The sequence below is a fragment of the Eupeodes corollae genome, chromosome 1 (assembly GCF_945859685.1).
Source record: "Eupeodes corollae chromosome 1, idEupCoro1.1, whole genome shotgun sequence".
NCBI lineage: Eukaryota > Metazoa > Arthropoda > Insecta > Diptera > Syrphidae > Eupeodes > Eupeodes corollae.
The window spans coordinates 190,275,630-190,301,184 of NC_079147.1; the positions used below are offsets into that span (position 1 = coordinate 190,275,630).

General features: G+C 34.1%; 1 protein-coding gene across 1 annotated transcript in view; it reads right to left on the reverse strand.

Moving 5' to 3' along the window:
- The window catches only part of LOC129939271 (protein rolling stone), a 196,935-nt gene that overhangs the window by 111,868 nt on the left and 59,512 nt on the right, over positions 1–25,555 (reverse strand). Inside the window, exon 2 of the mRNA XM_056047236.1 lies at positions 9,645–9,666. The gene's annotated coding sequence lies outside the window, so the exon portion shown is untranslated. The remainder of the gene's footprint in view (positions 1–9,644; positions 9,667–25,555) is intronic.

Sequence of the window (25,555 nt, forward strand, 5' to 3'; positions counted from 1 at the left end):
TAAGGATGATGATTTGTCTTTTTTTTTTCTTAGAATGGAAGTCGGTTGAATCTTCTTTATGAGAATCATCAAGAAGGATATATTTTTCTAAGAAAATGGTTCTGTGGAAGTGTTGGTGCTAAGTATCAAATATGGCACAGTAGGGCAATTGCGAAAACAAAAAACCACTACTTATAAATTGTTATTCCCCTATCTATTTTCTCCCTACGTTATTTTAAAATTTAAACAAATATAATATTCAATTTTCGTTTTTTAAGTCAAAAGGATCTCTTAGAGAGATACTCTTAGTGGTTGTTACCATGAGTTTTTGACTTTTTCAGTAATGGTTATTTTTTAAACGAATATTATCAAATTTAATTAAGCTGGTAGTTTTAATGTTCTTTTTCTTACAAAAACATTTCCTGTTCTTGTTAATAAACGGTGATAAAACATGAATTATCTCAAAAATTATGGTTTCAAAGTGCAATCTTATAAGTACATTGAAATTAAAGTAGCGTTGGTTTGAACTTTTTACAGTGTGGTTTTAGACCAGGAAGTACACAGTTTATCAAATATTCACATTACGACAACCACCATTTTTTCATAGATTTCAAGGCCGCTTTTGACAGTATCTACAGGGACAAGCTGTATAGAGCTATGTCTTGTTGTTCGCGCTGCTCCATAAAGGTTTGAAACAACTTAACAGAACCTTTCAAACTATCAAAAAGGGCTTTAGACAAGTTGATGCGCTTTCATGCTATTTTTTTAGCATCGTACTTGAAAGAATAGTGCAGAGCTTCCACGTCAGTAGTAGAGGCACAATCTTTCAAAAGTCTGCCCAATTACTAGAATATTCTGATGACATTGATATAATCGGAAGAACTCAGCGTATTGTTAATGGGGCTTTTGTGAATATTGAGGAAGAGGCGGCAAAATGGGTTCAACGCAAATGGAACGAAGGGCTGTAAGGGCTGTACAGTGACGTAGACTTAGCCAAAATAAGTGAAAAATAAGTGAATTGTCTTCTCTGCATAATTTAAAATAAAACAACGTTCTGTCAAGAAATTTGCAGATCGATTTTTGAATTGGATTAAATAAAGTTACGGACAGTATTTATTTTGCTGAGTTTTAATCAATTCGGTTCGCAAAAACTTGCGTATACATTGAAAGTGTCGGTTTAAAAACATTTCGTGTATTTTAAAATTTCGAATTGTTTCTGCAAGAAATGTTTCTTTTCAAAAATTTAAATACTGCCTAATTTTTTAAATTAAAACCTGAATTGAAATTAAAAGGGTTTATTTTTTTATAAATTTTGTTTACAGAGCCGAGTACATGCAAACATACAAACGGACGGAACTAGGGACTTCTCTATCATCGTAATGTTATGTTTGATCAAAAACCACGAATTCGAAATATAATGCAATACTTACAATATACTTCATACACGTCGCAAGTAAAAAGTAACAAAATTGATTAGGTTAGGAAAAGTTAAAGCGGCTTTTCGGTATAAAGTAGGATACACATAGACTAGTTGTTGGCCCGTTTTGATATCACATGAAGACAATTTGAGTTGCTTACAAAACGTGAAAAACTGGTTATGTTGTTTAGATCGTTAAAGAAGAAGTCTCCTAGGTAAGTTATGAACAGAGAAGGTAAAGAACTGATTCCTCCTCTCAACCATACAGCTTTTTTTCAAGTGATTTGAGAATACGCTTAGTCGCGTGGCGTTACCCCTTTACTACACCAATTGTATTATTGAGCTAAAATGTGTGTTTCGTGACCTGACAAGTGCTGATGTTTGCTTTTTTATTGCGTGTTGTGTGAGAAAAAGCTTACATGTAGCGATTGGTATTCCAGCATTAGCCAAACGTTATAGCATAAATTGTACTGTACTCTTTCTGCTGAGTTCATCTGTTTCACAATGTTCTGGAATGTCTTTATGGCCGGGTATCCAGCAAAGGTCAATGTTAAACTGTAGCGCCATTTTCATAAGAGGCGATCGAAAGTAGAGTGTCAAGTGCCGATTTTGCGATCTTGCAAAGCGATTCACTCATAAAAAGCTGAGCATTCGACTTTATTTAATGTGTCCCGGTTTATAGCTTCTTCTAAAGCAGTCCAACATACTTAATTCGGAGTTGTAAGCCCGATTTACTATTAATGGCTTTTTTGCAAGAAGGGAGCTACAGTCATCGTTTATTGATTGACTTCAGGAGTACTGTCTCTATTGAGAAAAACAAATCCTCAGGGAGAAGGTCTCCTTTAAATGGAGATAGATTCCAAAAATCGATACATTTCAAGATTTCAAGAAGCATTGTGAACCTTCCAATGGAAGGTTAGGTTAGGTTAGAGTGGCTGTCCAGATGTCATTGACACACGTAGACCTCAAGGGTCCATTGTGATACCACTAATGAGGTTACTCATGGGAGAGTAATGAATTTAAAAAAACCATTTTGAACTTTTAATAAAGTTAGAGAGTCGTTTTGTGTCAATCGTTGCCAGTTCATTGGTGTTATCGAAGAAGGGATTACCGAGTAAGTTATTCCTTCTAATGGAGAGTGCTGGACATGTACATAGAAGGTGTTGGACTGTTTCCTCTTCCTCCTCGTCCATGCAGATTCTACAGAAGTCATTTGTGTAGATCCCTAGCCTCAGAGCATGTCTTTCTATGAGGCAGTGTCCTGTTATTAATCTAATTGTAGAGCGTATACTTTGTCTGCTCAGTGATATCAAGCTTTTTGACCGTTTTAAGTCAATACTTGGCCATATTTGCTAGGCAGGTGGTACTTTGTGACTATCTAGCCTTTGTTGATTCTAGAGCATATTGTTTGAGAAGATATTTGCATGTAGCAAGTGGTGTTCCTATGTTATGTCTTTGTCGAACATAAGGCAGAAGTGTTCCGTTTTTGGCGAGCTCATCGGCTTTGCAATTTCCCGGAATGTCTCTGTGGCCCGGCACCCAAATGAGGTGAATATTAAACTGTTCCATCTTATTATTGAGAGATGATCGACAATCGCGACGGATTGAGAGTTTGTGGAGACAGACGCGAAAAATTTAAGAGCGGCTTGGCTGTCTGAGAAGATTCGTATATCCTTACAAGAATAACGATATTGGGAAGTCTATAGGATAGACTGAGATTCAGTTGTTCTGAAAAGATACCACTTCCAACTCCGTGATCGTCCTTTGAACCGTCAGTATAGAAGTGTACCGCATCGTCTTCCAGGGGTCTCTCTTCTTCCCAGGAGGATCTTGAAGGGATATACAAATGGAATCTTTTACCAAATACCATTTTTGGGGTGGTATAGTCTTAGCGATCTGGGATAGATCTGAAATTGTCTAGAATAGTAGTATGTCCAGTATTGTTACTGGTCCATTGAGAGGTGGCTCTCAGCCTTACACATGAGTTGGCAGCCACCTTTTTAGAGAAGATGTCAAGTGGTGTTAGGTTTAAAAGCACTTCCAGTGCTGCGGTTGGTGTTGAACGAAGTGCTCCTGTGATGCACATACCTGCTGACCGCTGGACTTTGATGAGCTTATTTAGATTTATCATCTTGTCCAGTGCGGTCCACCATACGACGGCTCCATAAATGAGTATCGGTCTGATTACCGAAGTGTATAGCCAGTGGGTTATTTTTGGGGAGAAGCCCCATTTTGATCCTATGACCTTTTTACAAGTAAAAAGCGCTACAGTAGCCTTTCTGACTCTTTCATCAATATTTGCTTCCAATTTAGTTTTTTGTCTAAAATGAGGCCCAAATATTTAGCTTGATCGGAAAAGCTTAGTGGTATTCCTCTAATCTTGGGTGGGCTAATCTGAGGAATTTTATATCTTCTCGAAAAGAGCATTAATTCTGTTTTGTGTGGGTTGACGTCCAATCCACATTGCTTAGCCCATTTAGTTAGCCTGTTTAGGGCATTTTGTAGGAGTTCCGAGAGAACTTGAGGGTGTTTCCCAGATACGGATATCGCAACGTCGTCAGCATAGGCAATCACCTTATAAAACCCTCTGCTTCCAATACTGTAAGTAGGTCGTTTACTACCATGTTCCATAAAAGAGGAAATAGGAAATCTAGGGTCAAAAAACATTGCACAATCTTTAGGAAATGTACAAATTTTGATTATACAATTGTTTGCTGCCTACAAATTTTATTTGATGTTTTAGAAAATATAAATAAAACTGCAAATTTTGTCCGTTAAGCTGTCAACTAGCAAAAAAGTTTTAGAAACTACAAAAAACAGTTTGATTTTAATGCGATCCGATGAAAAATTTAATGGGGAGGTTTGTTTAATTAACCGAGCGTATTGCTAGTTCCCTAGAAATACTAAATATGTTTCCTAAAGCTTCATCATTGCTATCTTAATGGAGAAAAGACTTTATACTTCCTGAAACTATATTAGACCGGAAACAAAGATTTAAAGTAGATTTTTTTTAAATTTTGAATGAAGCCATTCAATTTAAAACCCTCTGCTTCCAATGCTGTAAGTAGGTCGTTTACTACCATGTTCCATAAAAGAGGCGAAAGGACTCCACCTTGGGGAGTGCCTCGATTCACCGATCTGGTGGTAATAAAACTTCTCATGTTAGAAATTCCAATGGTAAGGTAAGAAACATTAATTTAGGCCTCATAGATTAATATACAGGGCTGGCAGTTGACGATGATTATTTTACTGAATGTAACGTCGTTTTTGAATGTGGATTTCGATGTTAAATCCGATTCAGGATTATGGTTTTTTTCCATCTTTTTTTGACCTGATAATATAAATGTTTAACTTATGTGGCTGAAATTTCAAAAATAAATTAATTCACCCAAAGAAAAATACTGATTTGTATAAAATCCGAAGCTCGATTGTGGTTCTTTTACGTTATGTGTTTTCTAAAGGATTTTTTTGCCACATAGTTTCTTTTTTGTATGTGGCTTATGGCTGACATATACATATCAAAAATGTCCGGGCTATAATTATGTCCATCATTGCCATACCCATCAGGCCAGTTCAGCCCATGCTGTGATGCTTGTCATGTTTTTAAAGAGCAAGTTGCATTTAACAACAACAAAAAATCCAACACAAAAAAATGAAAATTTATATCGCAACACCACAAAAAAATATTGAAACCACAACACCTAGTTTCGTCCTTACAATTAAGGACGACAGAATGCTAAACAAAAAAAAACCACTCTCGATGCAAAACTTGGTAGATGCTGCATTCATCGCCATGGCTTCGCTCTGGAACACCAAATGGACCGACATCTTTCCCCACAAGCATCCATATATGCATACCTATGGCATAGCTTCGTTGTTGAACCCGTTTGGTGTCCTGTCCAGTGTCCATTTCCGTCCGTCCACTCGGTTGTTCGTTCGTTCCTTGTAGTTTGTTCGTTAGTTTGGTTTGAGTTCGGATTCGTTCTCATGATGGCGAGTTTTCCAAAAGCGGAATCTCTTTATCTCACGGATGCATGCATTTTATAGCTGCAGTATGCTTTTGGTGAATATTTTTTATTTTTGCTTTGTCTTTCTTTTTATTCTCTTCTCTTTTTGACCCAACTTACCCTGCAAATAAAACAAGATGAACACAGAAAAAAAAAACAGAAACAAAATCATGACTCCCCATAGATAAATGGGAGGGGCATGGGGATAAAGATGCTGCAACTGAGTGTGCAGTGTGCATATCCAACTTCAAGGCCTCGAAATGCCCGCGCGCCATCCAGGCCATGATAGGATGAATGAGTGCGAGTGTGCTGTGCAGTGGCATGTAAGATATATGCCATCACCTGCAGCTTAACTAAAGGTATCCCAGATCAGGATCATAGAAATAAAATTTAATTAAAAAGCACAACACACCACACAGAACATCAAACTGATGTGAAAGTGAGTAGTTGAGGTCTGGTGGTGGTGAAGGCTTGAGTACTTTGCTTAGAACGAAGTTTGGTCTCGTATATATGTTTATAGTTTGTCCTAAAGCGACAAGGCACACACACACATCACATTCACATCAAGTTCCGATGTTCCAAGTTCCGACTTTTCAAACGTGTAAACTAAAATACGACTATAGATCCCATTACCATCCCATCTGCAGCTCAAAAGGATTTCAAAACTGCTGCGGTACCCATCACTAAATATAGAAAAATATATAGGGGCGCATGGGTTATGTTTTATAGCAGGGTTAAAAATATACATACATACATAGAGAAGTGGCAAGTGGAGGGTAAGTACTTGTGATGCACACTTCACATCCTTTTTACACCCTTAAGTTCTTTGCTTTGTCAGACAGAGAGTTAAATTCATGGAGTGGTAGTTATAGTGTCAGACAAGCTTTAAAAGTTATCTTCTTCTTCTTCTTCTATGCATAATCTTGCATACCACATAATGCGAATTAGATTCGAAGGAGAAAGTCTTGAGTGTGAATATTTAAGAAGATAAACTTACAAATAAAAATAGAAGAAACAAATTTTATACGATGAGGTTAACGTTGGTTGCGGTTTGAAGGTGGTTGGTGTTGTTTTGATTAAAGAAGTCAAAAGTATAAAAGTTAAGACCCAAATACATAGTATATAGTCAAAAAGATCCATTTTGAAAAACTTATTCATTTATAAAGGAAGAGAAGAAGAAGAAGGAGGAGAGATTTATGTTTTTGACCGAGTTGTTTATTTTATAATTCGGAAGCAAACAAGGAGGTAATTGAGGTTTTCAAAAATACGAGTAAGCTCATATGCGGATGAGGACTTCTTCCTTTAAGTAAAAGAAAAAGAACGTGAAAAAGGAAGCAAGGTTATGCAAAAAATATTCTAGACAAGAAAGCCTTCAGACAGCGGTATATGGTAGAGAAGGGTATTTCATACATATTTGCATAGTTGGGAAACTATTTAAAGAAGTGAAGTGAATTATACCAAATTAAAGCGGAAACACGCAACATTTGAATTTAGCAACATTCCCAAGAATTTAATAGGATTCACGACATTTTGGGTGGTTCAAGATATCGAAAATTCTTACATATCCTTGAGAAAAGAAGGGAGTAAGTATGTTTTAAATAAATTAACGATACGTTTACAACTTCAGATTTATTAAAAATGCCAAATTAATGTTCAAATATTTTTAACATTTTTAGATTGAAACAACATGTAAAAAGATTTTATCAAATTTGTTTCTATTCAAAGATGGTTTTCAAAAAATACATTGTTTTTTTTTTAAATATCTGATTTCCGTTTTGGAAAGTGCGCTGTCACTTTTTGAGCTGTCGTCAAGCAGATTGACTAAATTGTGGCCGACTCACAAAACTTCTCCAGTATACACAATATCCAAACTTTCCGAGGATCAAACAATGACTCGGATTACATCCTCGATTTAGCCAAGGTACGGCTATGGAAACATAGATTCAAGTCAAAAAAAGGAAGTTCTGTAAGAAGCTTAGACGTTGGATGCTGGCAATAGCAAGAGATTGCAATGTGTTCAGCAATCAAGTCTATAAAAATCGTTTTAAGAAATCCTGTGCTTCCTGCATAAAGTATTGGAAACTAATGATGGCAACATTCCCGCTTATGAAGTGCTACAAGATGATACTGCATAGAAGGACCCGAGGTGCAAGATAGAGGGATGTGACAACAGGAATGAGGTTCGTAAATTTTACCAAAAGGTAAAAAAAAACCTCTCAAGGGTACCAGCCACGAACCGACACTTGTTAAGACGATCTGGGGAACATCGTAGTAGAACCGAAGTGTATGCTGAGTGTATGGAAAGACCACTTTTCAAGTCATACAAAGGCGATGACGAATCGAATTCCCTTGTAAGGGAGATAGCACCATTCAACCAAGTCGACCCAGAACAACAATTCCGCCTTCCCCACCTTGATGAAGTGAAGATAACTATATATGTATACTCATTTGAAGCCCAACAATTCTTCTGGAGCTGACGGTATAGCTGCTATATTATTAACAGCAGCAGGAGATGACTTGGTAAGGAGTATGCTCCAAATCATCTGCAAAATATAGTAAAACAGAAGCTTGTCTGATGAGTGGAATCTCAGCATAGTTTGTCCAAAACTTCAGAAAGGAAACCTTTTGAATTTTGCCAACTACAGAAGCACCACTATATTGAACATTACGTATGAGATCTTTTTTGCCTCATTATATGAACGTCTGAAGCCATTCGTCAACAACCTGATTGGTCATTATCAGTGTGGCTTCAGACCAAGAAAGTTCACTATCGACCAAATATTCACAATACGGCAGATCTTGGAAAAAACACAAGAACTTCAAATCGATACTCACCATCTCTTTATTGATCTTAAAGCCGGGTATGACAGCATCTATATGGAAGACCTTTACAGAACAATGTCTGTCAAGCTTATCTGTTTGTGCAAAACGACGAACGAGAATACACGCTGCTCCATCAAGGTCGAAAAAAAGCACAAATGCGATTGATGTCAAAAAAGGTTTAAGTTAAGACGATGCACTATTTAGCGTCTTAACATTGTTGGGCAAATCTCAATCGTCACAACGAGGTGCAATCTTCTAAAGGCCCGTCCAGTAACTGGGAAGCGCCGATGTTATTGACATATTTGAAAGATCAAAACATAATGTCAGTGACACATTTTTGATCTTTAAAGGCGAAAGCGAATATGATAGATTTAGTTGTCTATGAGTAAAAGAAAACACATTGGACAAAAACGTCTTGTATAAAATGTCACGTCAACTTTAAGACATTTGTGGACTTTGGTAAATTTTCAAATCATTGCTTTTTTGGACTTAGTAAGAGATCGAGTAAAAAAGTCCTATCACGAGCATCTAAAGTCACAATATCTACAAGGTACTCAACATACCGGTTCACATTTATGGCGCTGAGTCGTGGAGCTTTTTAAGACTAGATGAAAAAGTCTTACATTGCTTCGAAAGCTACATTTTTTGGATGATTATATATATGATATAGATATAGATATAGATGGGTCAACGCTTAAGACTGATAGATTATCGAATCCAATCTCGAGGGACGGCGCAGTAGAAGAAGAACGAGATTTGGGTGGCGGGCGCAGTTGGAAGAGAATCTTAATTAACTTGACGTGGGAAAATAGAGACAGCTAGATAGGAACCCTGCTGACTGGAGATGCATGTTGTTTGAGGACGGGGTCCTTTCCAGACTTAACGGTTATTTGAAGTAAGTAAGTAACAGGCGGATTTTTATCATTTCCAGTGATGAGGCCATTTCCATCCCATCATGTCTTTCAATACACAATCGATTAAAGACCTTAAAGAGGAAAGTCATGAAGTTATCAAGAACATACAGCTACAAATGAATACTGAACGATACGGTAATGCAAAAGAAGTCAGTGGCAATCATTTAGCTGAAATTCTCGTATAATCACTGAAATTGTGTTAATGATGTGGCTTTGAGGTTAAGAAGTTAGAAGGTCATCTTCTAAACCTTTTCCATCTGTTTTGAAATTGCCATTTCTTTTTATAAAAAAGCTTTACACTTCAATAGCAAAAATTAGGAACTCTTGCTAATAAATAGGTTATGCCAAAAAAGGAACGATTGAATTTAAAATTTAAAATACAACTTATTGTTAAATTGAAGCTATCGATACTTTGAAGGACTGTTAATTCAATTTGCACTTAACTTTTCATTGTAAAAGAAATTACCATATGTACTTATAGCAATACATTTATAAGACACTTACCTGATTTAACTGCTTCCAAAATCTGTAAAAAAAGATAAAGTAAAATTAATATTGTGCATTTATTTTACTAATAACGTATATATATAATTTATGATTACAAAAGTTGTAATATTTAATTTTTTGGGTCAATTAGTTATTAAAACAAATTTATTTATTTATTAACCATTAAAATATTGCTTTTTTAAACCAAATTAATGACAAATAAAATTCTAAGAAATTTTTGAACGATACTTTCTGATTAAGGTATTATTGGGTTTAATGTAAAAGTTAAATTAAAATGACCCTTTCTTAGCTAAAAACCTTAACCATATATTCCACACATCATATTAATAGTTGGTAGACAATATAAATCAGGATTATATATCTAAAACTTTTTTATCGTACAAGTCTATATAAAATAAATACCAATGTAAAATATTTTGAGTTTTGCAAGAGATAAAAAACATTTTTTTTGTCATAATAAAAATCATAACAACACTTGTTTGTTTTTTTTTTTAATTTTTTGTTTCTAAAGCAGAATTAAATGATATTGAATAACTCCTATGAAATTAAATGTTAATTTCACTTACACAAAAAAACAAAAAGAATGATACATCATAGCTGCATAAATAATTCACTAAACCAAATATCAACTAAAACAAAACAAAAAAAAATAATTCATAGATAAAGCCATTAAAATAATTGAAATTTATTTATAGTATAATGGATTTCCTTAAAATTAAATGATCTGATATACTTTTCCAATGTAACTATGGTAGGATACCTAATTCCAAATAAATCGTTAATAAAGGTTATAAATTTATGAAAACTGAAAACATAATCTAAGTTACATATCAATTTTAATTTAATTGCACTAAAAGCTTTTCACAAAAACCAAAAACAATAATAGCTTAATTTTGTCAACAAAAAAAAAAATATTAATATTTATGTTTACTCGCGATAAGGGAAATATTTTTGAAAACAAAATTATATTTTAATTTGGGTTAAAATAATAATGATACTACAAAAGCTGGTCGAGTTACATGTGAATTATGATCCCCAGCCCAAAGGATTGACGCAGTTTTCTTCTGGCTTATAATTCTCTCTAAACATTCTTCTTTTGGAAAATGCCATTCAAGTTCCTGAGATGAAAAAAGGTGAAACGATTTTAAATGTTTAAGTTGTTTTTCTAAGATTATTGGAAATCTTATTCAGGTTAGAATAACGTCCGTTCACGACAAAATAAATTCTTTATTTATAATCAATTTGGGTTTAGAAAATGAATGTCAACTGAAGACAAAAATGTCGGTTTCCATACAAAAAAACTACTACGGCTCATGTTCTAGTAATTGAATACATGCTCTTGACACTTTGTTTCAGACCAAAATATATTTCAATGACTAAAATCATACTTGAAAATAGGTAGCAAAAGTCGCTGTTAGCGAAACCACGTTGTTGGTGGACCACAAGGTTCAGTATTTATTTGGTCCTCTATTTTTCCTCATTTAATTACCACCTGTTAACCGCGGGTATTTTCGCGTGATAAATATTATCAGAACATCACATAGAAGGCCAATTATACAAGAGTTTGTAAGTTTCCCATATTTAAAAAAAAAGAAACAAAGAGGAACTTACAAAAACCATGTCTATTGTTAAAGTGATGAAGCGCGAATTTGTTAGGTTAACCCCGGCTACTTTTAGTGTTTGCCCAAGCGCCTTATTAATTGTCTTAGCGAAACTTACTTTAATAGGGGAATTGAAGCCCTTTTAATTGAAATGGTAAATCTGTAGGAACTATTGCACCTTAGGTCGTTTCGAGAGAAAAGTTCTTCGTGTGATCTACGGTCCCGTATGCATAGAAGGGAAGGGGAGGAGAAGATGGAACGACGAGCTGTACTGGCTGTACAGCGACGTAGACTTAGCCAGAAGGGTTAAAGTCCAACGACTAAGATGGCTGGGTCACGTAGACCTAAGCTCCGGCCCGGAAAGTCTTTGAATCCACACCCGCAGGACAGCGCTGAAGAGGAAGACGTCGAATCAGGAGACATCTGGCTAGGGACCGAGATAGATGAAGAAGTTTGTTGGGTGGTTCATTAGTTCACACAGGACTGTAGCGGCACCTAACACAAAGTCTTGTACAATACAATCGATAGAATCTAAATTTCAGCAAAAGCATTGCTGGCTTGCCTTATTTCAACTGTAGCTTTTAACTCTAGCACACCGGTCAGTTCAAGTGAGTTTAGTTTCCATCATGTATGTACACTTGCAAAGTTCAGAATTACTGTATATAAAATCGATTATCTAATTTTAGGTGTTACCGGATAATGTCAGGATAAAAACTAACTTAACGTATTCTGCAGCATTAAAACTACTTACACATAAAAAATCATGTCATAATATTGCTCCATTGTTATAAAAAGCACGGACAAACAAACAAACAAACAAATAAACAAATTGACTTTCCTATTTATAATTATTAGTTAAATTGAATGGCAATAGTAACTAAGAGAAAAATTCTTCGGGTGATTTTTGGTCCCGTACGCATAGATGGAGACTGGAGGAGAAGATATAACGACGAATTGTGTGGGCTGTACAGCGACACTGACCTAGTTAGCAGAATTAAAGTCCAACGGCTTAGATGGCTAGGTCATGTAGAGCGGATGGACATCAACGCTCCAGCCTGGAAGGTCTTCGAATATAATCCAGAGGGACGGCGCAGTAAAGGAAGACCGCGACTCAGGTGGGGCACCCAGGTGGGAGAGGACCTCAACTAACTTGGCGTATGAAACTGGAGACAGCTAGCTAGGGACCGAGCTGGCTGGAGACGCATGTTGGTTGAGGCCCAGGTCCGCCCGGACTGTAGTGCCACCTTAAGGAAGTAAGAAAGTAAGCTAAAAAATGTGCCTCATTAAACCATTCTACTCGAAGAAAGTTTTTAAAATGTACTTTTTTTAATTTTAGCAAGGCCCTGTTTCACCAAATACTTCACTTTTCACTTTGCAACTTTTCACTTTGCAACTTTCCACTTTTACTTTGCAAATTACTTGTCACCAATCTCAAACTTGCAAAAAGAAAATTATAGAATTGAAAAGTTTTCCTTTTTACAAAATACGTTACACAAAACTCTAATTTACAAAGAAATTTCAGAAAAGTGAAAAGTTTTATCATTTTTCAAAGTATTAATAGTAATTGTTTCACTAAACAATGAACTTTGCAAATTATATTTATAATTTTTAAAAGGTTTTCAGTGATATGAAGAAAGAAATTTGTAATTTTTTTTTTTTGAAAAGTTGTCAAAAACCACTACAAAAATAACTAAACCGTATTAAAAATTAAGAAGTAAATTATAATAAACCATAAGTTAATTATTTTTTTTAATATTGACGAATTTTAAATTTAAGGGTTAAAATATGAATTCATCCCAATTTAAAGAATGACTGCTTTAGAGGGGTTTCTTAATCCATCCACATCATTGGCATCCCTAAATGGCATTTGGCAGTTTATAGCAAACAAACGTTCTTTTGTATAAATAAAATAATTTATAAAAACATCCATTGTTTTAAAGAATACTTTCGAAAACGAAGAAGCTTGAAAAAGGGAACAAAGAGAAGTGAAACTAAGAATTAACTATGATATCAATGAACGGAAAGTACCATCGAGTTTGTGTTGTCTAAAATAGTAAATAAACTTCTATTCAAAAGGCAAGAAATGTGTTTTTAAGGCAACTTTTGTGTGCATTAAGTTGGACATGAAATGGAGCTCAATATCACTGTGTTGCATCTATGCACGAAATAAGGAAATCGACTCAATTCAGATTAGTTCAACGAGTGTCAAATGTTATCATTGATGAATTTCTCCGTGACAATATTTGCTGACCACACAATTGTTCAGACATAGCCTCGAAATATTTTGCCCAAGGAAGATTTCCTTATGTAGTTGGGTTTGTTGACGGTACCATATTTGATCTTAATAAACACAATCTAAGATTTACTTTGCAACTTTTCAAAATACGAATTAATTCCAAAATTGTACTTTAAATTGGGGAAATACTTTTAAACAAAAATGTTTGGTAAAACAGGCCCAGATCTCAAAAACTTTATTCTTCGATTCAAACAAATATTCTAGACGTAATATCATGTTTAAAACTGTCTAGATGAAAGATTTATTTTTCCAGTTCATAGAAATTTGGTACCACTTCACAATATTTGACATTAATTTTAATTTAAGCCACCAGCTTTATTGGCTCGAAAGATATTTTGAGTCAGTTTTTTGTTTAAATGCTGTAAGCCTTTATAGATTTGAAGTCGATATAATTGCTGGTTCCTGAGAAATGTTAGACAAAAAATGTAAAATGGTAAAAAAAATGTAAAAATACTGATTTTTTATGTACTGGGTAAAAAAAAATTATTGTCTTAATTACTTTGAAACTATGTTTTCGAAAGGTACTTTTTCTTGTTCTGCTATCATTTACCATTCAAAATTATCAAGGAACTACATTTTTCTATTTGGTTTCTAGTCTTCTTGTAGAAATATCATATTATAAAGACTAAAATTTCGGCTTTATTTGATTCATTTTCCAAACTCTAAACGTCTGTTTATTATCCTTGGATAACTTATCGATTGAGCTTTCAAACACAAATTATGTTTCAAAAAAAGCTTTTGGAATCAATTTTTATTTTTTATGAAAAAAACACCTATTTTTCGTTGGAAATCCAAACCTCATAAGACCTCAGATTAAATTTGAAAACTAAATAAAATTTAATGATATTTTTTGATAAAACAACACAATTCGTAAATGTTACTCAAAAACCTTTATTTGATATAAAATCAAACCCAACAAATGATGCAAAACGGCATTTGTTTGATTTCCAATCTTAAACACACACAAAAAAAAAATAACTTTCAAACCTTTTCAGTTTTAATTCATAACTCAAATTAGTTTAATAATATACCAACTCCAACAGCCATCAACAATATGCTGAGTCATAAAATTTTAGTGAGTAAAAGTTTTTGCTTAAAAATTCTAAAATTAAATGCAATACCCCCAAAAACACTGTACTATAGCTATATTCTATTCACACATTTTATAAGATAAGGCAATATCTTTTCCATCAACAACTGTTAGAACTTTACTAAAAACAAATTTACCCCAAAACCCCTAGATACACACATCTCATTGATGCTGATATCGAAGTTTTTGATGGGTAACCTTGTTTAAACTCTTTCAATTCTTCACAGATATACAACTTGAAGGGTTGATTTAAAAAAAATACAAAATAACCTTCTCTCAACCATCTATAGCAACCTTTACAGCTTGAAAAACAAATACAATAACAACACAAAAATACCCAAACTCATCAAAAAATCATTGAAGCAAAATTCCACAAACCAACAACCAATGGCGCCATAATTTTCAAAAATAAATTTTTTCTCCCAAACAAAACAGAAAAATAAAAAAATAAAAATAAAATGAAAATGAAAATGAATAAAAACAACAAGTAAATATTATTTATCCCTTAGCAAATATCAACACTGAATGAAATTTAATGGAGCAAATCCTCAAATAAATACACGAGCATATAACCAACTCCTTTTTTGGTTCAATATTTATCAGAAAATTCCGAGAGAGTTGATTTTTATTTTCTTTGTATCCATGGAAATTGATTTTCTGCAATAATTCTGCACAACAGTTTTACTTTATTCATTGTAAAATATGGAAAAAAAGATTAAATTAAAAAAAATATACACAAAATTATAAAGGTCCTTGAAAGTTGAAAGTGTATACAAAGTGCGAGTGTATCCTTGCTGCTGCCGTCGCGTCGCTATCACTATGTGTGTTGTGATGTTTTCACTGATTTTTACTTTTTTTTTGATAAATTGTTTTGGGTGCCTCAAGAATTTAAGCGGCTTCTTCAATACAAATGTAGGTAGTTATACATATTTTCAAAAAAAAAATCCTTCGTTGCACTCACATGTCTGTATTCCTTTTTCACATGACACTTGACAAAAACACACAGAACAGAAACAAAAATAAAAACAGATAAATATTTTGAAAATGGCTACAAACAAAAATAAAAACTTCAAAAAACTTAAAACAAAAATTGCTATCCTTTCAAAATTGCAAAACAGCAAAGGAAACTATATACAAAATAATCAAAAGGGATCAAAGACGAGGCTCAAGCAAGGCGACTACAATGACAACGATGAAGAAGAAAGATAAAGAATGATAGGAGATTGCATCGGATGATGAGGATGGCATTCGAAAAAAAGGAGGATTTGTCCTTCTTTTCAAAACTAAAACTTTTTCTTCAATGTTGCTGTTGAAGCTAGTTCCAGTGTGGAAATATACGCCTCCTTTTTGGATAAAACATACAAACAAATAAAACCAAAAATAAAATAATAATATAAAGAACAAGTTTGTCTTGTTTCAATCTTGACCTTATACCGCATTTCTGCCAAGGAACATTGATAACAGACACAAAGAGAGGAGGTTCCATCGTTCTACATTTTCATCTTACGTTCATACATTTTCTTTTTTTGATTTTCTTTAAGACGACGACGACGAAGAAGAAAAAACTTGTCATATCTTTTTTTTTCTTGCTGTCGCATCTCCTGATGCATGATGCCACAGCATCCAGCACCACAGCATCAGCAGGAGCTGCAGGAGCATCTTACCATCCCATCACCTCACCATCGTTTTCATCAGATATTGCTCCTAGACTACATTTTCTCCTATGACACAGAAATTCAAGATAAAATGCGTGTCCTTTTTGAAGTTGGCTGTCATTTTAAGAGCCTTTTTGGGTTCTGGGTTTTTGTGCCAGATCAGCAAATAGAATTTTGTGTCTGTAGGAAATTGATTTTCTGATTTTATTTTATTTTATAAAAATCAATCAAAAATTCTTGGTTATGGTTGAATCGTTTACGAGCAGGATAAAACTGCTGCAGGTACCTAAATTGATTCAATAAACGACGACGAGTGCAAACCAACAACCGCAAAACAACAACAATAAAAAGAAGTGAAAAAGGATGCACGCGATATATCCTGAGTCCTGAGTGAGTGGAGAAATTGATTTCAATTTAAAGTGAATTGATTGATAAGAATATAAAGATGTACGTCCACAATGCATCTATATTCACACCCCACATCAGAGAGGACTTTAGTACCTATATGAACCTGAACATCAGGGCTACTCCTACTATTACAAGCTATAGGACAACTTATAGTCTATATAAAATCTAGGTACTCAAATTGATTAACCCTTATAGTTCTCAAACGGGAATGGGTCCTTATAACGTTTAACTACATGCATAAATATATACAGACATACATACATAGACATATGAGAGAGAGAAACGTGCGTTCTCTCAATCACATTCATACATATGTATACGTATAAGGTAAGTTTTGTATAGGTATAGGTAGTATGCAAGGTTAAACAACGAACGTTGAATTTATATCCGGTATTTGAGGAGCTTTTTAGGAATATATATGTGAAACCAATACATTTATGCATATAGGTATAGGATACGGGTGAAACTGTGTTGTGTTTTTAGTGGTTAGATACTTACTTATATGTAAGTTTTTGTATTAAACCAACCATCAGTCTTGAAAATATTCATATAAGTAAAATAAGCCAGAATCTTACTTTATTTAGATACTCGTAAATATATAGAAATATTTACCACAATAAAAACGAAATAAGCAATAAGTCTGTACTCGAAAACTATATGAAGGGGATAAATAATTTGTATTGTTCCATAAATGGGCCAAGGTTTTGTTGAAATTATTGAGTTCGAGGATATGCAGAGTAATTGATCTTGTGCTTTGCTACTTTACTTGGATGTTTTAATGAAGCTCAATTTTTGTAATGGAAATAACTGGAGAATGTTATATTATCTACTTCAAGACATTGTAGTTATAAATATTGCTATAAAATTGAGAACCTGGAATCAATTTATAAGACTGCAAATATTTTCTTAACACTTACATTTTAGTGGTAAATGAAATAAAATTAAAAAAAAAAGAACACATACGCCTGAGTGCACCCTACTAATGACACAAGTCGACAAGATTTTCTTACTGTCATTCAAATTACACTCAAAACCAATTGGGTTTTGAAGACTTTAATTCAAATCAAACTTCAAAATTAAATTATCATAACAAGTTTTTGAGATATCACTTTTTAAAACTCGAGCAAGATACGCGTATATAAGGCTTTTTGAGGCTATCTAAACTATGAAGTTTTTGAAATGCAAATATATTAAAAATTATAAGAAAAAAATGTTGAAAACGTGTTTTTAAAAACTGAGCAAATAGTTAAAATTGAAGTTTTGATTCGAAATTAGCAATGAAAAATTAAGTCCAAACGTAGTGTCAAAGTAAAAGTGAAATTCAATCATTTTTTCAAAATTTCACATAGAGTCTAACAGAGACTTTTAACAATATAATGAGAATTTCCAGAAACAAGGTAAGAAACTAAAATGATATAAATTGGATCTTAAAGAGAAAGATGTGTACTTTTCAAAATCAGATATTTACAGTTTTAACTAAGGCTTAAACCCAAGTTTTTTTAGTTGGTTTAAGTAAGAAGCATATTTTAAAAACCTGATGTAATAGAAAAATTTAAAGGCGGGCTTAGAATTAAGGACATCTTAATATTTTGCAAAAAAAAATTCTTTTACATTTTTTCATTAAAGTCTAAGCAGAGAACACCTTGAGGCCACACTCGATGCCGAACAAGCAGGATTCCTGCTGGATAGGTCATATCAACACATTGCGGATCATTACTGAACAGTGCGTTGAATATCGATCACCACTACACCTGCTGTTTATTGACTTCGAGAAGACCTTTGATAGCTTTAACAGGGAGTAAATCTGGTTAGCTTTGCGGAGGAGAGGCATCCCAGAAAAACTAATAGAAACTATTAAAGCAACATATGATGGACCCAAGTGTCACGTTCTGCACGATCGTAGGTTTTCAAATGATTTTGAAACCCGTAGCGAAGTCAGACAGGGCTGTATTCTGTCGCCAATATCGTTTTTATTGGTGATAAGCAATGTACTACGCTTAGCTCTGTCAGGTAGCGAAGGGGTCCAATGATATCCTATTTAAAGCACTTGGATTACTCGGACGACGTTTGCCTACTCTCTCATAGGATCATGGATCGCCATCAAATGACAACAAGTGTGGAGAGAGAAGCAGAAGTTGTGGGAATCAGCCTTGGAACGCGACCATCCTCTTAAATAAATATTTTCTCGCAACCGGTGGAAAAAGTAGGGAGCTTTCAATACCTTGGAAGTATAGTTTCTATCGAAGGCGGAACCGAACAAGACGTAATCTGCCACTTCGGCAAAGCAAAAGCGGCAGAGGAATAACTCTAGCAGCTCAAGAACAAAGCTACGACTGTTTCGCACAAATGTCGAATCTTTGCCTCTTTTATGGGTGCAACACTTGGAAGTTTACCTCAGCCATAACAAGAAAGCTGTAACCCTTCGTGAATAGATGTCTTCGTAACATCCTAAGGGTTTTCATATATCAAATGAGGTCCTTCATATAAGAATAGGTCAGGAACCTATTGAATCTATAATACGAAGACGTAAGTGGCAGTGGAATCCACTCACACAAGAAGGAAGAAGAGCTGGACGACTAAGAAGCACATGGCGCAGGACAGTTGAGGCGGAATCAGCGTCACTAAGCAAGAGTTCGAGGGAGCTGAAATACATCTTCGGAAACCGTACACGATGGCACGTAAGCGTTGTAGAGGCCCTTTGCCTCTTAAGGGGTACCCAACGGGCTTACCAGGTCTGAGGGCCTACGTAAGTAGCAAGTTTCCTGCCAGGAAGAATTGGAAAGATGTTGTGGTTATGAAAGACTTTTATACCACCATCTTTACTGACGGGTAAAGTCATTTTGCTAATATTTTTTAAGCTAGCAATCATAAAAGCAAGCAAAATACTCAATATAAGCTAAAACCAAAAAAAAAAAAACACGGCTATTTGCACCCACAGCTAGGCGGCTGTTATGGCAATCCATTCAGATGAACTATCCAGCCTTTACATAAACATTAGTGTCACTCTTATTTGGGTTCCATATCATAGTGGCATTGATGGAAAATGAACGGACTGATGAATTGAACCGGAAAGAATTGTCCTTCATAGCTCACTTATGCAAATTAATATTTCTCTTAGAGCTATTAAGGGCAATTCTTCTTCAATTTTTAGGCAGAATCTATTATCAGGTGAAATAGTAATAGACTTTATTATATCCTTTAAAATGTGGTCTCCCAATAACAAAAACCATTGTATTGAACCCTTATGCAGACCTAGGCATGATATATTTACGGTTACTGCAATTTGTAGCGGACACTGCTCTATAGGAGAGTACGAGGTGTGTTCAAAAAGTACCCGGAGTTTTCTTTTTTTTTCAAAAAATATTTATTTATTTGTTTACATTAATGTGGTACCCTTTAAAGTTGTCTTCCTTCACTTATGCCAGCGTTTTTTCCAATATTAGAAGTACTCCTGATATTCACTATATGATATGTCCTTGAGCATTCTCAGCAATTCGGAATTTATTTCTTTGATCTAGAAAAAACACCGTCATTTCATGGGTCTTTTCAACTTTGGAAACAGGAAAAATTCACACGGAGCCATATCTAGTGAATATGGAGGTTGGGGAATGACTACGGTGATGTTACAAATTACGAACAAACAACGACGAGTGAACAGGTGGGTTGTCGTGATGCAAAAGTCATGAATTGTTTTTCTATAAGTCTGAGGGTTTTTTTCGGATTCCTTCACGCAAACGTCGCATAACTTCAAGGTAATACTCCTTAATAACCGCACTTTGTGGTAAGATCTCTTGATGCACTATGCCATTATAATCGAAGAAAACAGTAAGCAAAACCTTCACATTTAAACGAACTTGACGTGCTTTTTTCGTTGGTGACGTTGGATGCTTCCAGGTGAACGATTGTGCTTTGGTTTTGATATCACAACCGTACACCCATGTTTCATCACAAGTTATGACCCCTTCAAACAAACTTGGATCGTCGTGGACGTCATTTAACAGCTCCTGAGCGATGTTCATGCGATTGTTTTTTTTTGGTCAAACATTGTTTAAACAAGCAAAAATCGCCAAGCTCATAAAAAAAACACGTCGAACCTGAGCAACTACCACAGACAAAGTAAGCACTGGATATAGCTGAAAATTGCATCATACAATACAAAACAAATTTTGACCTTCGGACTCTCCAAACCCACGAAATTTAAAAATTCCGGGTGCTTTTTGAACACACCTCGTATACCTCACAATATTCAATGACGTAGCTGCGGAGACTAACATAGGGAAATGGATACTGTAATCCACTTTCTCTGTATGTTCTGTCAACTTTCGGAATCGCATTCCTTAACAATCTTGATAAACTTTCCGAAATTAAAATCAAAGATATACAAGGCAAGGCGAAAATTTGTCAAAATTGCAAACGCGTCCAGATACGACTTTTGATTGAGGATTCGTTCTTCAGAATGTTGATAAACAGCTGAAATTATTCTTAAGTCTGTCAATTCAAGTTTTTAGTAAATTAATCAAACCTACATAATTGGAGAAAATATATTATAATTAATTAAAATATAAATTAAGTTTTAAAAATGTTTTAAAGTTTTTTTTTTCAAATTGAAATGGTGTCCTGAAAGCTCAAATTGATGTCAAATATAGTTAAATGTATATTAAAAAACATATCGTATGGGATGATACGTAAATTCCAACTGGAATAGTCTCAGCAATTACTTCAGGACGCTGAATAGACCGACGTTGACCCTAATGGCTGATAGTTTATTTCTTTTAGGAATGAGATCTCAAATCTTAAGCACCTGATTAGATTTCAACTATAAGGCGCTATCATTATCAAAGTTGAAGAAATAAGATTTCTTGATAATAAAGCCAATTCAACTGACGTAAACTGGACAAAGTTCAAATAAACCAGGGAAGTCTGAAACACCCTTATCAAATGGACTAAATTTATACATAACCAAATATTACGGAAAATTACCTCAATGTCACAGAGGCAGAAATAATTCTAACAAAAAAAAAATGAACTAAACAACCCTTTAAACTAGGGCTTTCTTGAATTATAAAATTAATCAGTAAATTCCAAATAAAATTAATTTCCAAAAAAGCATGAAACAGCTCCCAAAACAGATTGTAATGAGACCACCATTTTTTTTTTCTTTTCTACATGCTTTTCAACTAGCAGCAAAACGTTCAAAAATTGTCCACATTGTGATTTAAAAAAGTAAAATAACGCAAATTTTCAAAAGTTCAAATAATATTAAATTGTTTTGAAATATAAGATTAACTTATTTTCATAAAATTAATTTACCCAGCATTAAATACAAAAAATAAGGTATCACAACAGCTAGTTAAGAACTAGGGCCTAGTAAATTAAAACTCTCAACCTGTGTGGAAGTCATGTCAGGGATGGACAGTTTCATGCCGATTCCAAACATCTGATTTGAGAAAGCACTTCTCCTGACAAGAATTGCTCTTCGAGGATTTGTCACTTTCTTGCAAGAAACATTACCCGTGAAAATCTAATACCTCTAACATCACCCATTTCCCAGCCCTCTGTAACCCTTAAGCTACAAGATTTGTAGTAGGTGAGAGGTTAATGTATGTAAATTCCTTTGCATTTAAAAAATCTGAGTTTAAAATATGAAAATTTGCTGCATGTTTTTTAAATTCAATTGCTTTTATTTTATATTGTTTTTGAGTTGGTTAATTGGGAGTTATTTCAAAGACTACAACATCATCGGGTTCATAAAAAGTGACAATTCTTTTCGATCCCTAAATATCATCCAATTCCTATTTTTAAGTAATACATCGAAGAACGAAGGCTTCTTAATGCGACCACTGGTGGCCTCAAAGTTTACCTTACCGAACTGTGGAATGAATGTTTGCATCGTTTTGCAGAAATGAAGCACTCCACAATTTAAAATAGTTTGGCTTCGGTTTTGATAAGTAACCAATTCTTCCTATTAGAAATAACTCCTTCAATACAAGTCTACCACCTACAAAATACTCGTAAAATGGATTTAGGGAGTTTTAATAGAACGACGACGAAATATGGGAGATCTTTTTGCCGGATCCTTTACGTTCCTCGCTAAAACACAGTCGTCGCCGTCGCACAGTGGTTCCAGTTGTATGGAGAGGCGGTCATAGATTGATAGAATCTGAACCACTGCACCGATTTCAATAAAATTTTCAGGGTCGATAAACTATTGTATAAGAAATCATCAGGCAAAATATCCGCCCACTAACACGCCCACTTTTTCAAATCTTCAAATAACACAAATTCGTGTAGGTAGGAAAATCACATTATTTTTTTTTATAAACGTGGGGGTATAACTCATCTGTTTAAATTGTTTCAAATGAAAAAACAAATATAAATATATGTATGTATAACGGTAAAATCTACAGAAAAGTAATATCCCATTTTTGAAAACCTAAAGTCTGTCTTTTTATATTGTTTTCAAATCAATGTTTTTTTAACAAAAGTTTTTGAAAAAAAAAATATTTCTATTCTAATTTTCTCTTTCTTGTTTTCGACTGAGTTACTTGTTCCAATATATTTTAAACCGCTTGCACAGTAAAAAAAATCCGATTTTGCAAGTGATCAATTTGAATGTTTTCATCGTCCAGTAAGGACAATGTCAAGGCCTCATACACCTTACGATTCCTCTCGGCCTCATTTTTAATATTGTTCAAAGACAGCCACATATCCAGAACCCCCAGACGTTTAAAAGAACACTTCAGGCAAGCACCTTTCAAACAAAAAAAAATATAAAATATGCTGCAGTTAGAAGGAGAATGCAGAGTCAATCGCAGAACATCGCAGCTAGACGCAGCTAGATGTTGTTGTTTTTGGAACTACATATACATGCGAATATTTTGGTATATGATTCATGCATGACTTTTCATGACTTTGTTATTAAAAGTCTCGTTGAATTGGAGAAAAAGACACAAAAAACAAATTCTGGGCTTTCTTTGTGGGAATTTGCTCTTGGTTATGAAGTAATCAAAATAATAAAACATACTTTATAAACAAAGCACATACCTTCAGTTTGAATATCCATTACTAACAAATATAAAAAAAAACTATTCTTAACAATATAGGACTTTAAAGCTTATTGCAAAAAGAGCACTTGCTATGACAACGATATTTGTCTGGTATGTCCCACTTCGGAAGCACATAATGAAAAGTTCTGTTTTGTGGATTTTATTTTTTTTTGTGCAATCAGGTGGCATGGCTATTTGTAAATACTATAGGGAAATATGAGGCAATAATAACAACATCAAACTTTTACCCTATGACCTACTACGGTCCCACTGTGCGTCGTAATGACTTAGTTCAACATTTTCATTTTTATTTAAACGGTTTTTCGAGTATGCTCAAGCTGTAGTTACAATTCAATCTTTATATTTACACCTAAAGGAATGCTACGCAGTATTTTCGTGCTACGCGAATGTAGAATGCATTACCCAATTCAACAATATTCAAGAATTCAAAGTCATTGTGCACCGACACCTCCTTCCAAACACAATCTCTTCCTATCCTAATTTTTGTATTGTGACTCAGGGCATATAAAGGGTACTAGAAACCTCTTACGTACGTGCTCAATATAAAAAAAATGATTACGAAAAATCATATTGTTGATCAACACTTTATTAGTTGAGGACGTTTCTGCACAAAAGCGATACTGTAATTTGTATCAAAACGACGCATATTCTAAAAGAATGGTTTGAGAGTAGGGTTAACTCTTTAGGGCTTGTGTGTAGCATGGATGACAGGTTGTAATAAATTGATTTCTTAGGCTTTTTTTGTAAAGTGTTCTGAAATCGCAATAGTTCACAAGATAAAGCTCCTCGCCAAAGAAGGGCCAAATTTCAAAATCATTGAGCAATAACTAAAATATTAAAAACAAAAATCTTAACCCTTGAACTTGACAAAACGAAACCAAACTCAAGCTAAGTCCCGTTTCAGAGAAATTTATTCCATCCATTTCCATTTGTTTAATTGAAACTCCTAAATGTAAAATTTAAGGTATCCGAGACATAAGTTTTCATCTAAAATTTTACATTTTTGATTAAAATTTAAAAAAAAATAGTCGTTCCGCTAGTTTCAATTTTCTAATCCTTTTAAGTAAATGTTAAGTTCTTGAACAAAAATCGTTTATGTGAAAAATCCACATAAGTATAAGCAAAACTATGCCGATTAACTAAACCATGGCCTCATACCTCATTACACTAACTTAGTCATCAGTCGTTGTTATATTTAATTTTCTTCAAGGCCGTTATTTCATCCCCCACCTATTAAAAAAACATCGAAAAATTCATTCAACATCTCAAATTTATTGTTAAACATACAATCATATACATATGTATAAGTATATGTATATATGCAAAGTTTTCTTAGAAGCTTAAATGTTCTGCAAAGGAACACTTTAAGTTTTATTTCCTAGAAACAGAACCAGGTTTCTAGTATTAAAGCCTTGGTAAAGGTAATATTTATAAACTTTTTTCAAACATAAGAACTTATTTTGAGTACTTTGAATTTACAAAAATTAAAAAAAAAACTCTTGTTTTTAGAATTCTGGAATGAAAGTTAGTACTTAGTTTGATAATTCCAAAGTGAAAGTCCTTCAAGAAATTGTGAATTTAAATTTAATACGAATTGTAACCAATGGCAACACTTTCTCAAGTTCAAATCCCAACACAGATAGGCAATTATAAAACAACATAACATACTATCCAACTATACATATACCAACAACATCCAAACATCCATACAACGACGATAAGGACAACAAGGACGAGATGAGGACAAACGAGGACGACACGACGCAAAAAGGCTAAAAACAATAATATTGA